The sequence below is a fragment of the Schistocerca serialis genome, chromosome 2, assembly GCF_023864345.2.
Source record: "Schistocerca serialis cubense isolate TAMUIC-IGC-003099 chromosome 2, iqSchSeri2.2, whole genome shotgun sequence".
Lineage (NCBI taxonomy): Eukaryota > Metazoa > Arthropoda > Insecta > Orthoptera > Acrididae > Schistocerca > Schistocerca serialis.
This window is the reverse complement of record NC_064639.1, coordinates 650,848,594-650,868,247: the sequence shown is the minus strand read 5'-3', so window position 1 is coordinate 650,868,247 and position 19,654 is coordinate 650,848,594. Positions and strand designations below refer to the sequence as shown.

General features: G+C 43.1%; 1 protein-coding gene across 4 annotated transcripts in view; it reads right to left on the bottom strand.

Annotated features, from left to right (window-relative positions):
- Positions 1 to 6,762, bottom strand: part of LOC126457732 (pleckstrin homology-like domain family B member 1) — a 1,069,305-nt gene extending 1,062,543 nt beyond the window's left edge. For all 4 annotated transcript variants that reach the window (XM_050094273.1, XM_050094272.1, XM_050094274.1 and 1 more), the window contains exon 1: positions 6,574 to 6,762. The gene's annotated coding sequence lies outside the window, so the exon portion shown is untranslated. The remainder of the gene's footprint in view (positions 1 to 6,573) is intronic.
- Between the last annotated feature and the right edge of the window lie 12,892 nt (positions 6,763 to 19,654).

The following is a 19,654-nucleotide window of genomic DNA, read 5'->3' as shown; positions in this document are numbered from 1 at the left end:
CAATCTCTACTGGAACAGTATAGGGCGTAGAGTGACAGTGGTACACTTAAGTGCCCTCTTCCACATAGCATAACGTGTCTTGCCGGAATATAGATGTTAAAGTCTCACGGAAGTGGAGCAGAGTTTCCGCTAGTCAATGACAGCGGCTGTGGAGCCGGTTTGCTACCCACAAGCCAGGGCTAAGCAGTGCAGCTACGGCGTGGCCAGCGCACTCTACAATGGCCGCTGCAGCTAGGATGCCGGCAAGCCGGAGTGCGCTCCGCCTCCAAGGACGAACCACGCGGATAACGCTCAACTGACGACTTCTGGCCGGCGGCCAACGCTGTCAACGGCCCGTAACGCACCGTACCACCGCATCCCTCGCAGCGCATCTATCAATAGGCTGCCTTGCTTAGATCTACTACTACTACTGTTGCTGTTTTCTTCTTGCACAGCCTGGCTGCTCCACTCTCGGTGAACGACCGCTTCCTCGGCTCTCCTCACCGTCGTTAATGACCTAGACGTCGACGAGACGTGATATTACAAACTCACTCACTCACTCACTCACTCACTCTCTCCCTCCCTCCCTCCTTCCCTACTGAGGTCAATATGTCATGTTGAATCATATATACCGCAACACATTTCAAACGGGGACACTTACACTAAATTGTTGACGGAATGGAAAAGTTGTCGGTGCACTGGCATCACGACTGTAAGCCCGTCTTAAATCGTCCTCTCACAAGACGAGACAACTAACGTTGACGTGTACGATTGTGGGACACCCGACCTCACACAGGATGGGGGTGGGAGGGCGGGACGGAGGGGGACACCATTATGTTCCTTACGATAAATCACGAACGTAAAATAGCTGCGTTCACCCTGTTAGCGACTGTCGATGAAGATCGGAGAAAACCGCGAAGATTATGGACTCGGCGATGGCTTGAGCAGTGAATTGCTGATACTCGTGGTGGGCACACGTCATGAACCAACGTGTAAAATCAACTTGCTGTCATATCGCGAGTGGGTCAATGACTTAAGTGGTCAGTTGACTGAACCACGTGTATTGCTCTAAAATGACGAGTGTGCTGAAGACCACGCATAAACAGGGGACAGTCTTATCTAACAATATAAGACTTCCAATCCTCGCCGCGGTCACTCTTGTTTCAGCGATGGCTTTTGTTTCTTAATATTTATTACTATTATTATTATTAGAGTGAGTGTAAATGTAACACTATAAATAAACAACAGTCTAATGGCGGTACTGACTTTAAACAAATATGACTCAGCATTATGAAAAAATTATTATTATTATTATTATTATTATTATTATTATTATTATACATTTTTGCCTCCAGGACAATGATTAACTTGAATGTTAAATGTTTATTCATTTTTTTCTTGTTTCCTTCTTTCTCTCTTCCCAAACCTCTTCATTCTTTGGCTGTGTTCCTGCTTCCTTCGCTCTGTCCATATTTTGCACGTTTTCTTCCTTTCTTTTACTTCAGATTACGTGTTCATAATTTTGTTTCTGAATTTGCATCATTTATCATTTCAGTACTGACCCCTGATTGTTTTACTTCTATTTCTTGAAACCAAATGGTTTTTTGATTGAAATATTTCTTTTTTTTAAAAAGTCATCAGTCTTCTGAATGGTTTGATGCGGCCCGCCACGAATTCCTCTCCCGTACGTCTCTTCATTTCAGAGTAGCACCTGCAACCAACGTCCTCAAATTATTTGCTGGATGTATTCCAATCTCTGTTTCCCTACAGTTTTTGCCCTCTACGGCTCCCTCTAGTACCATAAAAGTCATTCTCTGATGTAACAGATGTCCTATCATTCTGTCCCTTCTCCTTGTCAGTGTTTTCCACATATTCCTTTCCCCTTCGATTCTGCGCAGAACCCTTACCATTCCACCTAATTTTCAATATTCGTCAATAGCACTATATTTCAAATGCTTCGATTCTCTTCTGTTCCGGTCTCCTCACAGTCTATGTTCCACTACCATACAATGCTGTGCTCCAAACGTACAATCCCAGAAATTTCTTTCTCAAATTAAGGTCAACGTTTTTTACTAGTAGACTTCTCTTGGCCAGGGATGCCCCTTTTTCCACTGATAGTCTGCTTCTGATGTCCTCTTTGCTCGTTCCGTCATTGGTTATTCTGCTGCCTACGTAGCAGAATTCCTTAACTTCATCTATTTCATGGCCACCAATCTTGATGTTAGAATTCTCACTGTTCTCGTATCTGCTACTTCTCGTTTCTTTCGTCTTTCTTCGATTTACTCTCAATCCGTGTTCTATTCTTATTAGACTGTTCATTCCATTCAGCAGATCATGTAATTCTTCTTCACTCTCACTCAATCTGGCACTGTCATCAGTGAATCTTATCATTGATATCCTTTCATCCTGAATTTTAAAAACTTTCTTCCGAATCTTTTACCAATGGAGAGATCATCACGACAATTTTTCAACCACAGGCCACATGTCCTGTAGATACACAGTATGTGTCTTTAAAGCAGTAGTTTCCATCCTTTAGGGGCAGATTCCCACCCCAAGGACAAGAATGCCCTGGATCTCTGTCGGCTCCTCCGCCGTCTTTGACAAGGCCGTTGACAGAATTAGGGTGCTTCTTATGCCGGAAGTCTTCAGCCGCCAATGCTGATTATTAATCAAAATTTAAGCGGTGGTGGGTTTCGAATCCGGGACCGAGGACATTTTGATTACTAATCAAGACGGTACTCCTGGACCAATGGTACAAACTATAACCGCTGCAGCGATGATTTTGTGTGCCGTAGATTACATCATAAATCCTCTTTGTGAGTCTGATGTTGTTCATTCTATGTATGTGTCCACAGAATGTTAATCGGCTTTTTCTGAACAAGCTTATGAACCTGAGTGTGTGTTCTTATAATTGTTTGATCGATCTTTTTATCCATATACCATCTCTGTGTATTGCTCCAAAAACTTTTCTGAGAGTGTTACGTTCTATTTTTTCTGTCCTGGGATGCCTGATGCTCCGAGTGTGGTCGTTTCTAACGTGGAGTGCTTCTGGTAGTACAACAGTACCGTAGTGCCTGAGTTTAGCCTGTTTTGCAATATTGCTTTTATTGTAGTACGTCCATGCCAGTTTGAATGCTTTTTTTTTTCATTACTCACTGTATGTGAATTTCATAGTATTATTCCTACTACCAGTATGAGAGATCAAATGACAAAGCTTCAAGGTATTTAGGTTTTACAATACCTAGTCACAGAAAAAATCGATAATTATGCATAAATAAGAATGTAAAATACGTGAAAAATATTTTTAATAGTCTCAGCAGTGCAAAATTCAAGTCTATTGAACGAGAAAAAGTCTTCCATGTTATTTGACACCTCGAGTATAAAAAAGTAGGAAATAAAAAAAATATTATTGAACTCTAGCCTTCTAATTATTGTTTGATATGTTTGTGTTTGTACCTGATTTGCACGAGTAATGTTTTGAAACATTGAGACGATACTTCTCCTATTCTCTTAAGCTCTCCACACTGTGGAGAATTACCATATAAGTTTAGTGAAAAATATTCATCATGAATTTTGGTCCGCTCATTACTTAACACTATTATCATTGCCGGTTCCTGAATTGCTTTAGTATATTTATACTTTTTATAAGAAGGATAAAATGTATATACAGTTCAGATTTCCAACTGTACAGTACACAACTGCCACACTACTTGCAATTTTGGTGCTGTCGTGTAAACAAAAAAGACTTCCCGAGACAGTACACGAATATTTTGCCAGGAATACTGTAGTGGAAATTGCCGGTTGAAAAGGAAGTCGCTCGTGTAACAGGGGTTTAAGTGAACGTCTTTTCGTCGCCCCGCCAGTAACATTTCTTGATTTCGTGCTTTTGTTGATTATTGATCTGTTTTTTTTTTTATAACTTGCTTTTGCATGTTTGCATGAGATAATTACTTAAACTTTAAAATATATGGCCTCTGAAGACCGTCTACACTCCCCTTAAAAAATAATGTATTTCTCGAAAAATTGTTTCATGAATTTACCTTAATGTGACAGTTGCCATAAACGGCGGACAACAAATGTTTTCACAGTATTTCTAAATTACAAGGAAGACGAGGGACAAGGAAAAAGGGCGACGCGAAGTTCTATTCACGTCTGGTGCGAATCTACCTGTACCAGATATTTTTAGGCTTTTTGTGACGTACTTTACAAAAGTTTTTGCAGTAAGCAGTAAGGGAAAGAAACTCGGCAGCGTAGCTTGTGAGACTACGAAACAAACCGTGGTCAAAATCTGCGACTAGCACTCCTGTTAAGGTGGATGGAGTTTTAGTCCGATTTGCACGACCGTTTGGACGAATATGTACACTGTGCATGAAATTCTGCTGCACTCTCTCTCATCGATCCCTGATCTCTGTGTATCACAAGATAGGCAGCTTGAACCCTAGCAAAAAGGTATTAATTTTTGTCTACAGTGGTTTCACACACCAATGTTTTGACATAACCCCAGAGATGCGAGATCCGGTGATTGCGCTGGCAATGGGACAGGACCTCCACTCCACTGTACGTGTTGTTCTGGTGCTCGCTGACAGTAACATGGAAGTTGGCTGGTGCACGGTGGTGTTGAAACCATACACATTCATGGACAACAAAGGGTACAGTAACCAAGAATCGTGGCAGCATATCTCGCATGAACATTGAGACTAGCTGTCTTCGCTTTGAACGAGTTTTGTTGTTATGCGGTGTACGCTGTGTATGTCCATACTACAGTTTCCGACCATTGGTTCCCTGTCTCAACATAATCACCTGTGGACGCACAATCACCTGTTTCAGTTTGGCCCAAAAGGTTTGAGGCATCCTGTACAATAGACCTGATACCGGCAAAAGTTTAGCGTTTCGGCTGAGCATGGATGGACCAACAGGCTGTGAGTGACGGAAGAATCAATGAATGGACGTATTTTGAATCTATAATCAGAGGATGCTATGGACCGTCATGAGTCACAAATTAACCATCGCCAGTTAGGAGTGGGAAAAAAAGATGACTGCGGTTATCGTGTAACTCAACTTGACCAATGCGTGTGTCAGTACAAATGCGAAGTGACAGAGCAGCTAAGGACACTTCTATTTTTATGAGAGTTCTGGAAGTATAGAAGTAATCATGGATTTGGCTTCAAGATCTGATGATGATTACGGTAATATTGTTCGATAAAGTTAAGAGAATATTTAATGTTTTCCGTGCTTCTCATCCCATATCGTGTCGAGATTCATTTGACCAGAGAAAGTACCAACAGCGAAATGAACAAATCCTGCAACTGCAATCTGAACTGTATCGGCGTGACAGTCTCTTACTTAATGCAGATGTCTGTCGTAAGTTGGTTTCTGAGGAATAACAATTCTTGCAGCTGTTGCATACAAACGCTTGCTCTTTTACTGTATATTCTTCTAGTACTGTTCTGCTATGAAACTAATCTGTTTTCTCCAAGTAGACGGCATGCCATTTGCGATAGCCACGATATACAACCAAGGAGCAGTGCCAAGATGCAATGGCGTCACGCCCACTTGTTGCAGTGACGTCACTGTTTACTGTATTCCCCAGCTCAAGGCGGCTAATCTTAAGCAACTATCGCTCTTACTACGGTTTTTACCAGTTCAGCGCCCAGTGAATTCTCCCGTTAGAACTAAGGCCCACAATACATTGTCAAATACCATTGGCTAATCTTTTATACCAGCTATGACCATGCTCCAGCTTTTAAAAAATATGTAATGACCACAGTATACCGTAAAATATTTTATAAGAAACGTTTTATTAAAGATCTCCGACAAAGTTATTTCACAGCGTAATATGGGTCAGAACACCCTCCTCACAGGCTCGATGTTGATAATAGTGTAAACATTGAGGAAGTTGAACGGAAGTATCTTCGAAGTCTTAGGCCCCTCTCCCCCAAGAGATTTCATAACTTATCTACTACACAATTCGGTATAGTTTCTACTTGAAGACATACTGTTTCCAAATATTTCATTACAGCAAAGCACGAATTATTCGCTCGAGTCATACAACACTGGCTACCGTTATAATCAAAAACGACTTGCGACTTTGCAAACTAGAGCTGGAAAGAGGGAAGAAACATATGTTGCACATTCGATTCTCTCTTTGCAGATTATGGCCTAGTACCGTTTTACGTGTACGTGCCAGTGTCCGAGCAATTTTAGGACTGTTGTTTCACCCTGTGACGTTACATCCGTAGATTTAGCTAAAACGTGTGCGTTTAATTTAGAAACGTCTGAGTCCCGAAATCTTTCCGAAATTATAGTTCTCGAAAAAGACCTAGTAAGGCAGTAAGTAGCCTCTGGTCCTCCTCGGGCGTAACACTGTGTCCTTCATCACTGCTGACTATGACACGTTTGCAGTGAATGCACTGTCCGCGAGGCAAAGATTGAAAATGCGCAGTGTTTCTCCTCAGCTGCTTAGACGTACTTCAAGGAAGCTAGCGGCACAAAATGATTATCCAAAACCACGCACATTACGGATTCGAAATTTCAAATAGGACATCACCGGTACTGGCGTCAAGTACTTTATTCAGATTGCGGCCAGTCACTTACCGTTGTCAGAGCTGCCTGGGTTTGCCGTGACGGCTCGTCGTCCTCACTTATCACTAATCAACACACACACGCGTCGGCGTCCTAGAAAAGCGAATAACTGCTGGCGTCCTTACACGTAAACATTGACACGCGACGCTCGTTGCGCGTCCGCTGCCCGAGCAGCAGCCTATGAGGCAGCGGCGGTTTTCGTTCGACTACAGTGGCTCTCCCTCGGCACAGGACACGAGGCCGTTGTCTCCCCCACTATCAGCCACTCCGTCGCACCGCGCATGCGCAGTTGCTCCGGCGTCCCCGGCGCGGATGTCCGTCAGTGTACAAACAGCACTGAGATAGCTAGCTGTATGCGTTGTTTTCACACTTTAGAGTGCAGGGAACAGGTGAAAGCGTCATGTTAGTTAGATGGGCAGGTTAAGTCCTGTCTTTCCAGATTCAATGACGTCTCCACAGCAACTGCTGTAGTATTTAAACTAGCGGAAAAATGCTACTATCGGAGCATATAAATGCGAATACGTTCCTGTTTAAAAGATTCCGATTGAAAAGTGGGATACCCGCTGCCGCATTCTACCCTCCTCAAAAGCTTTCAAAATGTTCCCAAAAATCTTAGCATCGAACATATTCGCGCGTTTTTTAACATGCAACTCACCTCGAACTCCCACAACCTGGCCAAGTTGTAACTCACACCCATTAGTCCATAGCTGTAAGTCGCTCATACCCATGCACTCTCAGTTGCTCTTTCTCGCTCACTCATTCAGTCCAACTCATTGTCATTATCTCTTTGTGTCTGTCTATCATTGTCTCCTGTGCCACACAGTCCCCTTCATTCTGTCCTACTACTATATACAGTCTCCTTTCACTGTCTCTGTCTCCGTCTTGCTCTCCCTTGCCGGTAATATCTCATTCTGTCCTTCCTACTGCTGCCATCTCTTCCAGCTGTCACTATTCCTCGCTGCCATTGTCACTAACTCTATCTCTCATTAGCACTGGCTCTCAGCTTTTTCTTATTCTTTATTCCTCACCCTCTGGCACTGTCTCCTTCACTGTTTTCCTAGTACTGTTCTTTCACTGTCAACTATGTTCCACTCTGTTTCTCTCACTCTCTTCCTTTATCTATTACTTTTCTGTCTTTTCGCCACTGCCACTGTCTTCTTCTCTCTCAGCGTGCGCCAAAATTTTTGGGAAAAATTTTTAAGGTGCTGAGCAAGGTAGAATGAGGCAGCTGGACCACTCTTTTCAGTCACAGTCTTTTAAATAAATAAGAACATATTTGAGCTCCGACAGAAGCATTTTTCCGCTGGTTCCACAGTATGTGTAGCTCAAGCGAAAAGGGTAACTCTGAACCTCTGTATCTGGAAACGGATAAAGATATCAAGAAAGTATTCAGGTTTGGACGAGATCAGGATCTTAGGAACAGATCGTAAAAATTACAGCTATTTGCTGTTCCCAACTGTTTCGGAATACGCGGTTGGGTTTCGATACCCAAAAATAAGTTTTTGGGGCCTTTCTCAACAATGGTAAAGATTTTTTAAAACGGGGAGATAGTTTTTTTTAGATAATACCTAGAGAATGTACCATTAAAATTAGAACAGTTTTCTGCGGTAAGCTATAAGGAAATACGGGTAAATATATACAAGAGCCAAGAGCGAACAATAAGGCTGGAAGACCAAAAACGAAGTGCTAGGATAAAAATGGGTATTGAATCTATACATCGAAGAATCAATGACGGAAATAAAAGAAACGTTCAAGAGTGTGGTTAAAATTCAAGGTGACAGTATGTCACTGATAAGATTCGCTGATGACATTGCTATCCTTGCTGATAGTGAAGAAGGATTACAGGATCTGCTGAACGGAATGAACAACCTAATGAGTACATAATATGGACTGAGAGTAGATCGAAAAAAGATGAAAGTAATGCGAAGTAGAAGAAATGAAAACAGCGAGAAACTTAACATCACGACTGGTGATCACGAAGTAGATGAAGCTAAGGAAATGTGCTACGCTGGCAGTAAAATAAACCATTACGGACGGTGGAAGACGGACATAAAAAGCAGATTAGCACTGGCAAAAAGGGCATTCCTGACCAATAGAAGTCTGCTAGTATCAAATACAGACCGTAATTTGAAAGAGAAATTTCTGGAATGTACGTCTAGTGCTCAGCATTGCATGGTTGTGAAACAAGGACTGTGAGAAAATCAGAAAAGAAGAGAAGTGAATCATTTGAGGTGTGGTACTATTGAAGAATGTTGAAAATTAGGTGGGCTGTTAAGGTAAGGAATGAGGAGGTTCTCCGCAGAATTGACGAGGAAAGGAGTATATGGACATCTGTCAAGACATCAGGGAATAACTTCCACGGTAATAGAAGCAGCTGTAGAAGGAAAAACTATAGAGGAAGACAGAATCAGAATAACTGAGGACATGAGTTCCAAGTGCTGTTCTGAGATGAATCCGTGGGGGGCCGTATCAAACCAGTCAGAAGACCGATGACTCAGAAAAAGTTATTATTTAGATTGCTCCTCATACCAGATTTTGCGTGTAGAAGTACGGTAACTTAGAACTTCTGTATTTTGGAAACGAATAAATATACCAAGCAAATTGTCAAGTTTGTTCGAGATCGGGGTCTTAGGAATACGCTGTAAGAATTCCATCCATTTGCTATGCGTAGCCGTCTTGGAATCCTCAACTGGGTTAGTGGTTAAATAAAAAATCTTTTTGTGGCTTTTCTTGAGAAACCGCTCATGTACTAGTGATACGTCCATATGTCCCATCAAGCCTAGCATAGACAACATCAGAGACAAAAAGAACCAACCTCTTTGCTCCATTTGCCAAAGCAGGTGGAAGTGAGTAATATTCATACTTTGATCTTGGACTGTACGGTAGTGACCCGTAGATGGTCCAGGTGTTAGGTATGCAAATGGTCCCTAACCCGAGGTGTACCCGAAACGCTTGATCATACCTTTTTATCACCAATAGAATCCGAGATATGAGCAACGGAAAATCCTGTTTTTATGCATGGCGTTTTGGAACATATTAGGTACACATGATGTCGGATGAACACCGATTAACTACGTGGCTTTGGCAGAAGTTGCATGTTTAAGCAGAGATTTCCCACTAAAGTACAAACATATTGCAATATAGCACATCTCACCTGGCTGCGATATACAGGGGTTAGACAAAAATATGGAGAGTCCGCGAAAAATACATGCTTGGAATAAATACAGTTGCTAGCGAAGGCTGCTGGTCGCACTATTATATCTGATCTAGAACGGAACCTGTGCAATACCCTCAATACGTTCCAAGTGTCAGTCGTGGTCAGTCAGAGTTCTACGTAGTTGTGAGTGCATTACGCCGGAGCTCAGTGCCTTCGGACGTGGGCAGATTGTTGGTTTTCAGATGGTGGGTGCTTTCGTAAACTAGATAGCCGAAGTGTTTGGCATTTCAGGAGGCACTGCATCGAAGATTTATATCGCACCCACAGAAAGCGGAAAGCATCATTAGCCTAGTCACAACGTGGACGAAAATGTGTGGTGGCTGGCCGTGACAAACGCCCACTGAGAAGGAGTGTAAAGACAAATAACGGAACGACACAAAAGCCACTGCAGAACTCAATGTTGCATTCGCGAACCCTGTCAGCACCAAATAGGCACGAAGCGAGTTCCATAAGCACTGGTGTGCAGGCAAGCTGGAACTCCAAAACCACTCCTCAGCGATGCAAATGCCTATAACAGGAAAACGTGGTGCCGGATCCGTAAAACCTGGACTATGGAACAATAGGAGAGGGTCATTTGATCGGATGAGTCTCACTGCACAGTATTCCCAACTTCTGCTCAAGTTTACGACCCAGGAGTGAAACAGGGCTGGGGTTCGGTGATGATTTGGACAGCTATTCCATGCGCCTCATGGTTACTCTGAAACATCGCATTAATGACAAGGATTATGTGACCATTGTGGGTGATCGGGAGCATTCCATGGCACAATGTTTGTTCCCCGATGGTGAAACTGTGTTCCAAGCCGCCAATGTCCCTTGTCATACAGTTCGCGTCGTCCATGACTGCTTTTGTGAGCACGAGGATGAACTGTCGCATCTCCCCTGGCCACCATCGTGACCAGACCTCAATAATATTTAGCCTTCGTGGTCTACTTTGGAGAGAAGGGTACATGATCGCTGCCGATCTCCAGCATCGTTGCCTGAATTTGCTACTATTTTGCAGGCAGTATGGTATAAGATTCCCTTCAAAGCCGTAAGGGACCTGTTTTTATCCATTCCGAGACGTCTGGAAGTACTTTTGAGAGCCAAAGGATTTCCTACACGTTATTAGGTGTTTTCGGTGTTTCTGTGTTTTGTCCACTCCTAGTAAGTCTTTCTGTTTAGTAGCTTTATACATTATTTTCGTTATATTTTTCGTGTAATTATTTATTATTACTGTGCAGGCAAAACAAAAGAAAAATTCGGAGTAGGTATTAAAATCCATGGAGAAGAAATAAAAACTTTAAGGTTCGCCGATGACATTGTAATTCTGTCAGAGACAGCAAAGGACTTGGAAGAGCAGTTGAACGGAATGGACAGTGTCTTGAAAGGAGGATATAACATGAGCATCAACAAAAGCAAAATGAGGATAATGGAATGTAGTCGAGTTAACTCGGGTGATGCTGAAGGAGTTAGATTAGGAAATGAGACACTTAAAGTAGTAAAGGAGTTTTGCTATTTGGGGAGCAAAATAACTGATGATGGTCGGAGAGGATATAAAATGTAGACTGGCAATGGCAAGGAAAGCGTTTCTGAAGAAGAGAAATTTGTTAACATCGAGTAAATGGCTCTGAGCACTATGGGACTCAACTACTGAGGTTATTAGTCCCCTAGAACTTAGAACTAGTTAAACCTAACTAACCTAAGGACATCACAAACATCCATGCCCGAGGCAGGATTCGAACTGCGACCGTAACGGTCTTGCGGTTCCAGACTGCAGCGCCTTTAACCGCACGGCCACTGCGGCCGGCTAACATCGAGTATTGATTTAAGTGTCAGGAAGTCGTTTCTGAAAGTATTTGTATGGAGTGTAGCCATGTATGGAAGTGAAACATGGACGATAAATAGTTTGGACAAGAAGAGAATAGAAGCTTTCGAAATGTGGTGCTACAGAAGAATGCTGAAGATTAGACGGGTAGATCACATAACTAATGAGGAGGTATTGAATAGAATTGGGGAGAAGAGGAGTTTGTGGCACAACTTGACTAGAAGAAAGGATCGGTTGGTATGACATGTTCTGAGGCATCAAGGGATCACCAGTTTAGTACTGGAGGGCAGCGTGGAGGGTAAAAATCGTAGAGGGAGACCAAGAGATGAATACACCAAGCAGATTCAGAAGGATGTAGGTTGCAGTACGTACTGGGAGATGAAACAGCTTGCACAGGATAGAGTAGCACCGAGAGCTGCATCAAACGAGTCTCAGGACTGAAGACCACAACAACAACAACCGTGTAGGCGCTCACATGAGCCATTTCATCTTTGCCACCGTCTCATTTTCACTTGTCTCTAAGTGAAGAGAGCTTACCTAATTTGCCGTCTTCTGGTAGCTGTGGCTCAGAACGGACGCAAAGACAGGCGCGCTTACCTGTTTGTACCATGTACGCAAATGTCCTGTTCCGAACTCCACTACTTCGCACTATATTTAACTTCAACCTATTTATTCCTCTTTTGCAATTTTCTAACCTACCTGCCTGATTATGGGCTCTAACATTCCTCGATCCGATCCAAAGAATGCCAGTTTTGTTTCTCCTGAAGACGACATCCTCCTTAGTGGCCCCCGTCCAGTAAGGCGAATGGGAACTCTTTACCTCCGGAATATTTTACCCTAGATGATACCATCACAATTAACAATACAGTAGAGCTGCAAGCCCTCAGGAAAAATTACGGCTGTAGTTTCCCCTTGCTTTCGGCCGTTTGCAGAACCAGCACAGCAAGACTGTTTTGGTTGATGCCACAGGACCAGATCAGTCAATTATCCAGACTGTTGCCCCTGCAACTACTGAAAGGGTTGCTGCGCCTCTTCAGGAACCAAACGTTTGTCTGGCCTCCCAACAGATACCCCTCCGTTGTGGTTGCACCTACAGTACGGCTACCTGTATCGTTGAGGCACGCAAGCCTCCCTACCGACGGTAAAGTCTTCTGTTCATGTTCTAACATTCCGCGTGGTTTCTGTCTGTTCTAAGTCGTGTCTCCCTACCACTTTCCCGCAACGACGTTCTGAGCGTGTTTTTTAGGGAATTGACTAGTTTGAACCTGGGACCTGTTGCTGGTAAGGAGACGCCAGACCACACATGACATGTAGAGTCCAGAAGAGTTCAGTGAGACTAGCGATGATATAACCAAATACTTAATGATTTCAGCGTCAGCTCCACTGCACTCCCTGTAAAAGAATCTTAATACTAACTAAATTTAGTGGAAGGGGTTCAAGCTTTTCTATTTTTAGTTACCTGGTAAAATAACGTCGGAAAAGCAGTTAAGTTTACCATTGGAAATTTTATTCTACTCACAAAACATTGTTTATAAATTACACTATAGATAAAAGGAAATATTGTAATACAGGATGATAAAAACTAACTGCGTTCAACAAAAATGTGGACGAATATTCCCTGAACGGGTTTCCAAGTTCTACAATGGATCGAAGGATGACCTATGCCATATCACATCTATAATCTAGATTAAAGTTAAGTTTCATAAAAGAGAAAACTATCAAAATGGTCTACAGTGACCCTCAATTATCTTTAATTACTTATTTAACTTGTTGTAAAGTACAGTGGCTGATGTGGCTTCTCAATAATTATATAACAGAAAATCATCACGTTTCAGATTTTTACTTCACGTAGCAAATGTGAATACCATGAGCTTTAATTGACGATCGACACTAGTATTACGCAAAACGGGGATGTAACAGATGAGACTTCTGCAGTTTTGAGTGAAGCCTTATGCGCTCAAAAATGCGGCATCGCGTGCGTTCATTACCTTGTCGGTGTTCGTCAGGGGGCGGCGGCCGGCAAAGCTCCATGCATCTCGCCGTCTCGGAAGCAACTCTTTCCTAACTTCTCCTTACTACAATTTATCGAAGTTGGTTTAAAAAAATATATCTGGCTGTGTTTTCATCTGACCAATGTTAACCTTAAGCTCCGCCTACAAAAATTCTGTCTATCCAATGAGAAACGTTATACTTTTCGTGGTGGGGCAATGTTTTTAAAGTTTGCAACGTAACAGAGACGCGAGAAAGTCTCACGCTAAAACTTGCAGCTGGTGTGGCCCTTTTAGTGTTATCGTAAGATTTATACTGTTCTCCTGGAGGGCTCTATCTTTTAACATGGGCTGGGGGGTGGTCCTAGCGGTTACTTTTCGTGGTGGGGCAATGTTTTTTAGGTTTGCAACGTAACAGAGACGCGAAAATGTCTCACGCTAAAACTTGCGGCTAGTGTGGCCCTTTTAGTGTTATCGTAAGATCTATTCTGTTCTTCTGGAGGGCTCTAGCTTTTAACATGGGCTGGGGGGTGGTCCTGGTGGTTAGCTGGAAACGTGGGTGTCCGTCCCTAATCGTAGGGCCTTCTAGCTTAACACGGTTCTGCTCTCGGCTTCTGTTCTCGTTTCTCCCCTCGGAACTGCGTCTGTCTCACGGTGGGAAGCTATGACATGCATTTAGGCATTCTTGTGTTAGTCTGTGGTATTCCATTTGCTCACTCGTTACTCGTATTACTTTGGTTAATTTAATGTCACTATTTATTCGGTGCTATGTGACATACTACTGGATTTGCTTATCATGTCAGGGTTCTCATGGAAGGTGTTGGATATCCCTGACACTTTACAATGTTACTATGGCTTATACAAGTTATTCCGAGATACAAATTTTGTGAGATGCACGCATATTTACAATTTTTTTTAAAATTTAGTGTATTTTTTGCATGGCGCCGAATACGACGTAAGTCCACAATGCGCTTGTTTACAACAGAACTCTTTGCGCTGCCAGTAACGAATCTTCCAGTTTGAGGGACAAGATTACAGGTCAAGTGAATACATGGTTAAAAATACAAATTCAGATAGGAATAATGCAGGAATAGGTTTAATAATCAATAAGAAAACAGGAACGCGGGAGGCTACTATGGAAAGTATAGTGAACGCATTATCGTAGCCAACAAAGACACGAAGGCTGCACTCACCACAGTACTACAAGTTTATATGCCAACTAGCTCCGCAGATAATTAAGAGAGTAAAGAAATGTACGATGAAATGAACTAAATTATTCAGATAGTAACGAGAGACAAAAATTTAATTGTGATAGAGAACTGGAATTCGATAGTAGGAAAAAGAAAAGAAAGAAAAGTAATAAGTAAATATGGACTGGGGAAAGGAATGAAAGAGCAAGCCGCCTGGTAGAATTACATACAGAGCATAATTTGACAAGCGCCAAAACTTGATTTAAGAACATGACATAAGGCTGTATACGTGGAAGAGACCTGCATACACCGGAATGTTTCCGATTGATTATATCATAGTAAGACAGAGATTTCGGAACCAGATTTTAAATTGTAAGACATTTTCAGGGGCAGATGTGGACTCCGAGTATAATTTATCGCTTATGAACTGTAGATTAAAACTGAATAAATTGCAAAAAGGTAGGAAATTATGGAGATGAAACCTGGATGAGTTGAAAGAATCAGAGAGCTAGCAGAAATCCTTGAATAACACAAGATACTGAATTTAATTGATGAAAGGAGAAAATATAAAATGCAGCAAAACAAGCAGGCGAAAGGTAGTACGAATGCCTGAAAAATGAGACTGGTAGGAAGTGGAAAATGGCTAAGCAGGAGTGGCTAGAGGACAAATGACAAGATACAGAGCATATATCAGTATGAGAGAAATAGACACCACATACATGAAAATAAAGAGGCCATTGGAGAAAAAAGAAAGAGCTGTATGAATATCAGGAGCTCAGATGGAAAACCAGTCCTAAGCAAACAAGGGAAGCTGAAAGATGAGCTTGTTTACCGCGAGTACATTACTTTTCAAAAAAGAAAGTGCACTTCAGTCAATTTACGCGAGCATTTCTTTCAAATTCGTTATGGCACACAGACACGTTGACTTTGTGATATTTGATCTATTACGACAGCTATTTTTAAGTTCTGCTCTGCATCATTAGGTGATTTCGTGTTTCACACAGTCCACTACAGCCTCATAGAGGTTCGCTACATTAATCTGTACACATGCGACCGTATGCACTGGCCATTAAAATTGCTACACCACGAAGATGACGTGCTACAGACGCGAAATTTAACCGACAGGAACAAGATGCTGTGATATGCAAATGATTAGCTTTTCAGAGCATTCGCCGGCCGCTGGTGGCCGAGTGGTTCTAGGCGCTTCAGTCTGGAACCGCGCGACCGCTATGTCGCAGGTTCGAATCCTGCCTCGGGCATGGATGTGTGTGATGTCCATAGGTTAGTTAGGTTTAAGTAGTTCTAAGTTCTAGGGGACTGATGACCTGAGATGTTAAGTCCCATAGTGCTCAGAGCCATTTGAACCATTTTTTTTTTCAGAGCATTCACAGAAGGTTGGCGCCGGTGGTGCTAACATGAGGAAAGTTTCCAACCGATTTCTCATACACAAACAGCAGTTTACCGGCGTTGCCTCTTGAAACGTTGCCGTGATGCCTCGTGTAAGGAGGAGAAATGCGTACCATCACGTTTCCGACTTTGATAAAGGTCGGATTGTAGCCTATCGGGACATTGCTGCTCGTATTGCCCGAGATGCGATGACTGATAGCAGAATATGGAATCGGTGGGTTCAGGAGGACAATATGGAACGCAGTGCTGGATCCCAACAGCCTCGTATCACTAGCAGTCGAGATGACAGGCATCGTATCCGCAAGGCTGTAACGGATCGTGCAGCCACGTCTCGATCCCTGAGTCAACAGATTGGGACATTAGCAAGACAACAACCACCTGCACAAACAGTTCAAATGGGTTCAAATGGCTCTGAGCACTATGGGACTCAACTGCTGAGGTCATTAGTCCCCTAGAACTTAGAACTAGTTAAACCTAACTAACCCAAGGAAATCACAAACACCCATGCCCGAGGCAGGATTCGAACCTGCGACCATAGCGGTCTTGCGGTTCCAGACTGCAGCACCTTTAACCGCACGGCCACTTCGGCCGGCCACAAACAGTTCGACGGCGTTTGTAGCAGCATGGACTATCAGCTCGGAGACAATGGCAGCGGTCACCCTTGACACTGCATCACAGACAGGAGCGTTTGCGATGGTGTACTAAACGACGAACCTGGGTGCACGAATGGCAAAACGTCATTTTTTCGGATGAATCCAGTTTCTGTTTACATCATCATGATGGTCGCATCCGTGTTTGGCGACATCGCGGTGAACGCACATAGGAAGCGTGTATTCGTCATCGCCATACTGTCGTGTCACCTGGCGTGATGGTATGGGGTGCCATTGTTTACAAGCCTCGGTCACCTCTTGTTCGCATTGACGGCACTTTGAACAGTGGACGTTACATTTCAGATGTGTTACGACCCGTGGCTCTACCCTTCATTCGATCCCTGCGAAACCCTACATTTCAGCAGGATAATGCACGACCGCATGTTGTATGTCCTGCACGGGACTTTCTGGATACAGAAAATGTTCGACTGCTTTCCTGGCCAGCACATTCTCCAGAACTGTCACCAATTGAAAACTTCTGGTCAATGGTGGCCGAGCAACTGGCTCATCAAAATACGCCAGTCACTACTCTTGATGAACTGTGGTATCGTGTTGAAACTGCATGGGCAGCTGTACATGTACACGCCATCCAAGCTCTGTTTGACTCAATACCTAGGCGTATCAAGGCCGTTGTTATTACGGCCAGAGGTGGTTGTTCTGGGTACTGATTTCTCAGGATCTGTGCACCCACATTGCGTGAAAATGTAATCACATGTCAGTTGTAGCATAATTTATTTGTCCAATTAATACCCGTTTATATCTGCATTTCTTCTTGGTGTAGCAATTTTAATGGCCAGTAGTGTATGTTCCAAAAGCTGCGCATAAAAACGAGATTTTTCTGGGGCTCATGCCTCGGGTTCTATTTCTGAGAGAAAGGTAGGATCAAGTGTTTTGGATAGCCCCTGGGCTAGGGACAGTTTGCATAGCCAACTGAAGGTTCGTCTTACTGTAAATGCCCTACAGCACGGGATCAAAGTTAGAATCTTACACACTGCGTCCAGCTTGGGCAAATGGAGCGAATGGACTGGTTCTTTATATGTTAGATGGAATCTACAAAGTGCCTTAAAGGAGTTATGGAGGCATCATTTAGTTCATGAGTGGTTCTTGAGATAATCCGAAAAAAGCGTTTTTCTCCATTTTTTCGCCGTTAGCGTCGGATATCTAAATAACTGACCGCAGTAAATTTCTCATCTTTTAACGATACAATCTCTAGGCAATTAGCTAGACGTTGCATCTTAACGTCTTCAAAAACTTTATCCATTATTGGGAGACACTCCACAAACATGGTTTCTGGGTACCAAATCCGAGTCGCGGATTCTAAGACGGTTATTCACTGCGAAGAGTTGAAATTTTTACAACCTTAAAATTTTTCTTGATATCTTTATCTCTTTCCGAGATACAAAGATTCTAAGTTACCTTAATTGTACACGTAAAAGAAGGCGTAATATCTGGTGTGAGGAGAAAACGTCGCTCATGAAAGTGACGTATCACGGATGAATAAGCTGTTAAATGTCTTCGTTGCCAACGGCCTTGCCGCAGTGGTAACACCGGTGAGATGGGTGACAATCTGGTCTGCCGAGCGCTGTTGGCAAGCGGGGTGCACTCAGCACTTGTGAGGGAAACTGAGGAGCTACTTGATTGAAAAGTACGGCTCCGGTCTCGGAAACTGACATACGGCCGGGAGAGCGGTGTGCTGACCACATGCCCCTCCATATCCGCATCCAGTGACGCTTGTGGGCTGAGGATAACACGGCGGCCGGTCGGTACCGTAGGGCCTTCATGGCCTGTTCGGGAGGAGTTTAGTTTAAATGTCTTCGTTAACATCAGAAGTGGTCTGGGGACCGCATGTTGTAGTACTGAAGAACATGCAAAATTTTTGTTCGCTTAAAATCCCGTCTGAGGTGTAAAATTACTTTTGCGTGATTTCAATTCCACGTAAATATCTATCAAAGTCTTGCGGACCCATAAATTGCTTTTCGTAAGAGTGAAATGCACTGCTGTAGCAGGAAAAAGAAGGGAATCGGTGGATAAATGCTCCTTTCGGAGCACAAAAAAAGAATATGCTATTGTTTAAAAAAACACTGACGTAAAAGTGGGGTGTCAGCTGCTTCATTCTACGTTTCTCGACATTTATAAAAAGTTCCCCAAATATTTTGGTGTGTGAACATATTCGCGCTTTTTTATGCTGAGAGAAGGAGACCGTGGCAGTAGGAAAGAGAAAGAAAAGTGATAAATACTGGAAGATAGTAGGTATGATATAGAAAGAGGGATGGGGACAATTGCAGTGTGAGAGAAACAGGGGAACAGTGGAAGAAAATTGACTGTGACACAAGAGTACTAGGAAAAGGCTGAAGGAGACAGTGCCAGTAGAAGAGGAATTAAGGAGAAAGTGGGAGTGGGTGAGAGCCAGTGATGATGAGAGACAGAGTCGATGACAATAACAACCAGGAAGGAAGAGATAGTGACAATAAGAAGAGACAGCAGCAGTGGTAACAGCAGTTGATTGGAGGTCCGAATGTTTTTCGTGGTTTGCACCTGAACTTTACCTGTGATGTCCAGGCTGTGTTTGGTGGTTCTACATGGCTGACCTTGGCTGTTGTTTGGGGCAATCACGCTGATTATGGTGGCCTTGAAGCTTTTCCAGATGCATTTGGTAGTGATGAGAGAAGACAGTAGTAGCGGGGCAGAACGAAGGAGCAATGTCTGTGAAATGGGGGTCAGTCACATGTAGACACAAATAGATAATTTTAATGAGGGGGGCTGAATGAGTGAGCGAGACTGGGCAAGTGAGAGTGGTTTCGTATGAGAGACTTACAATTATGGACTAGTGAGTGTGG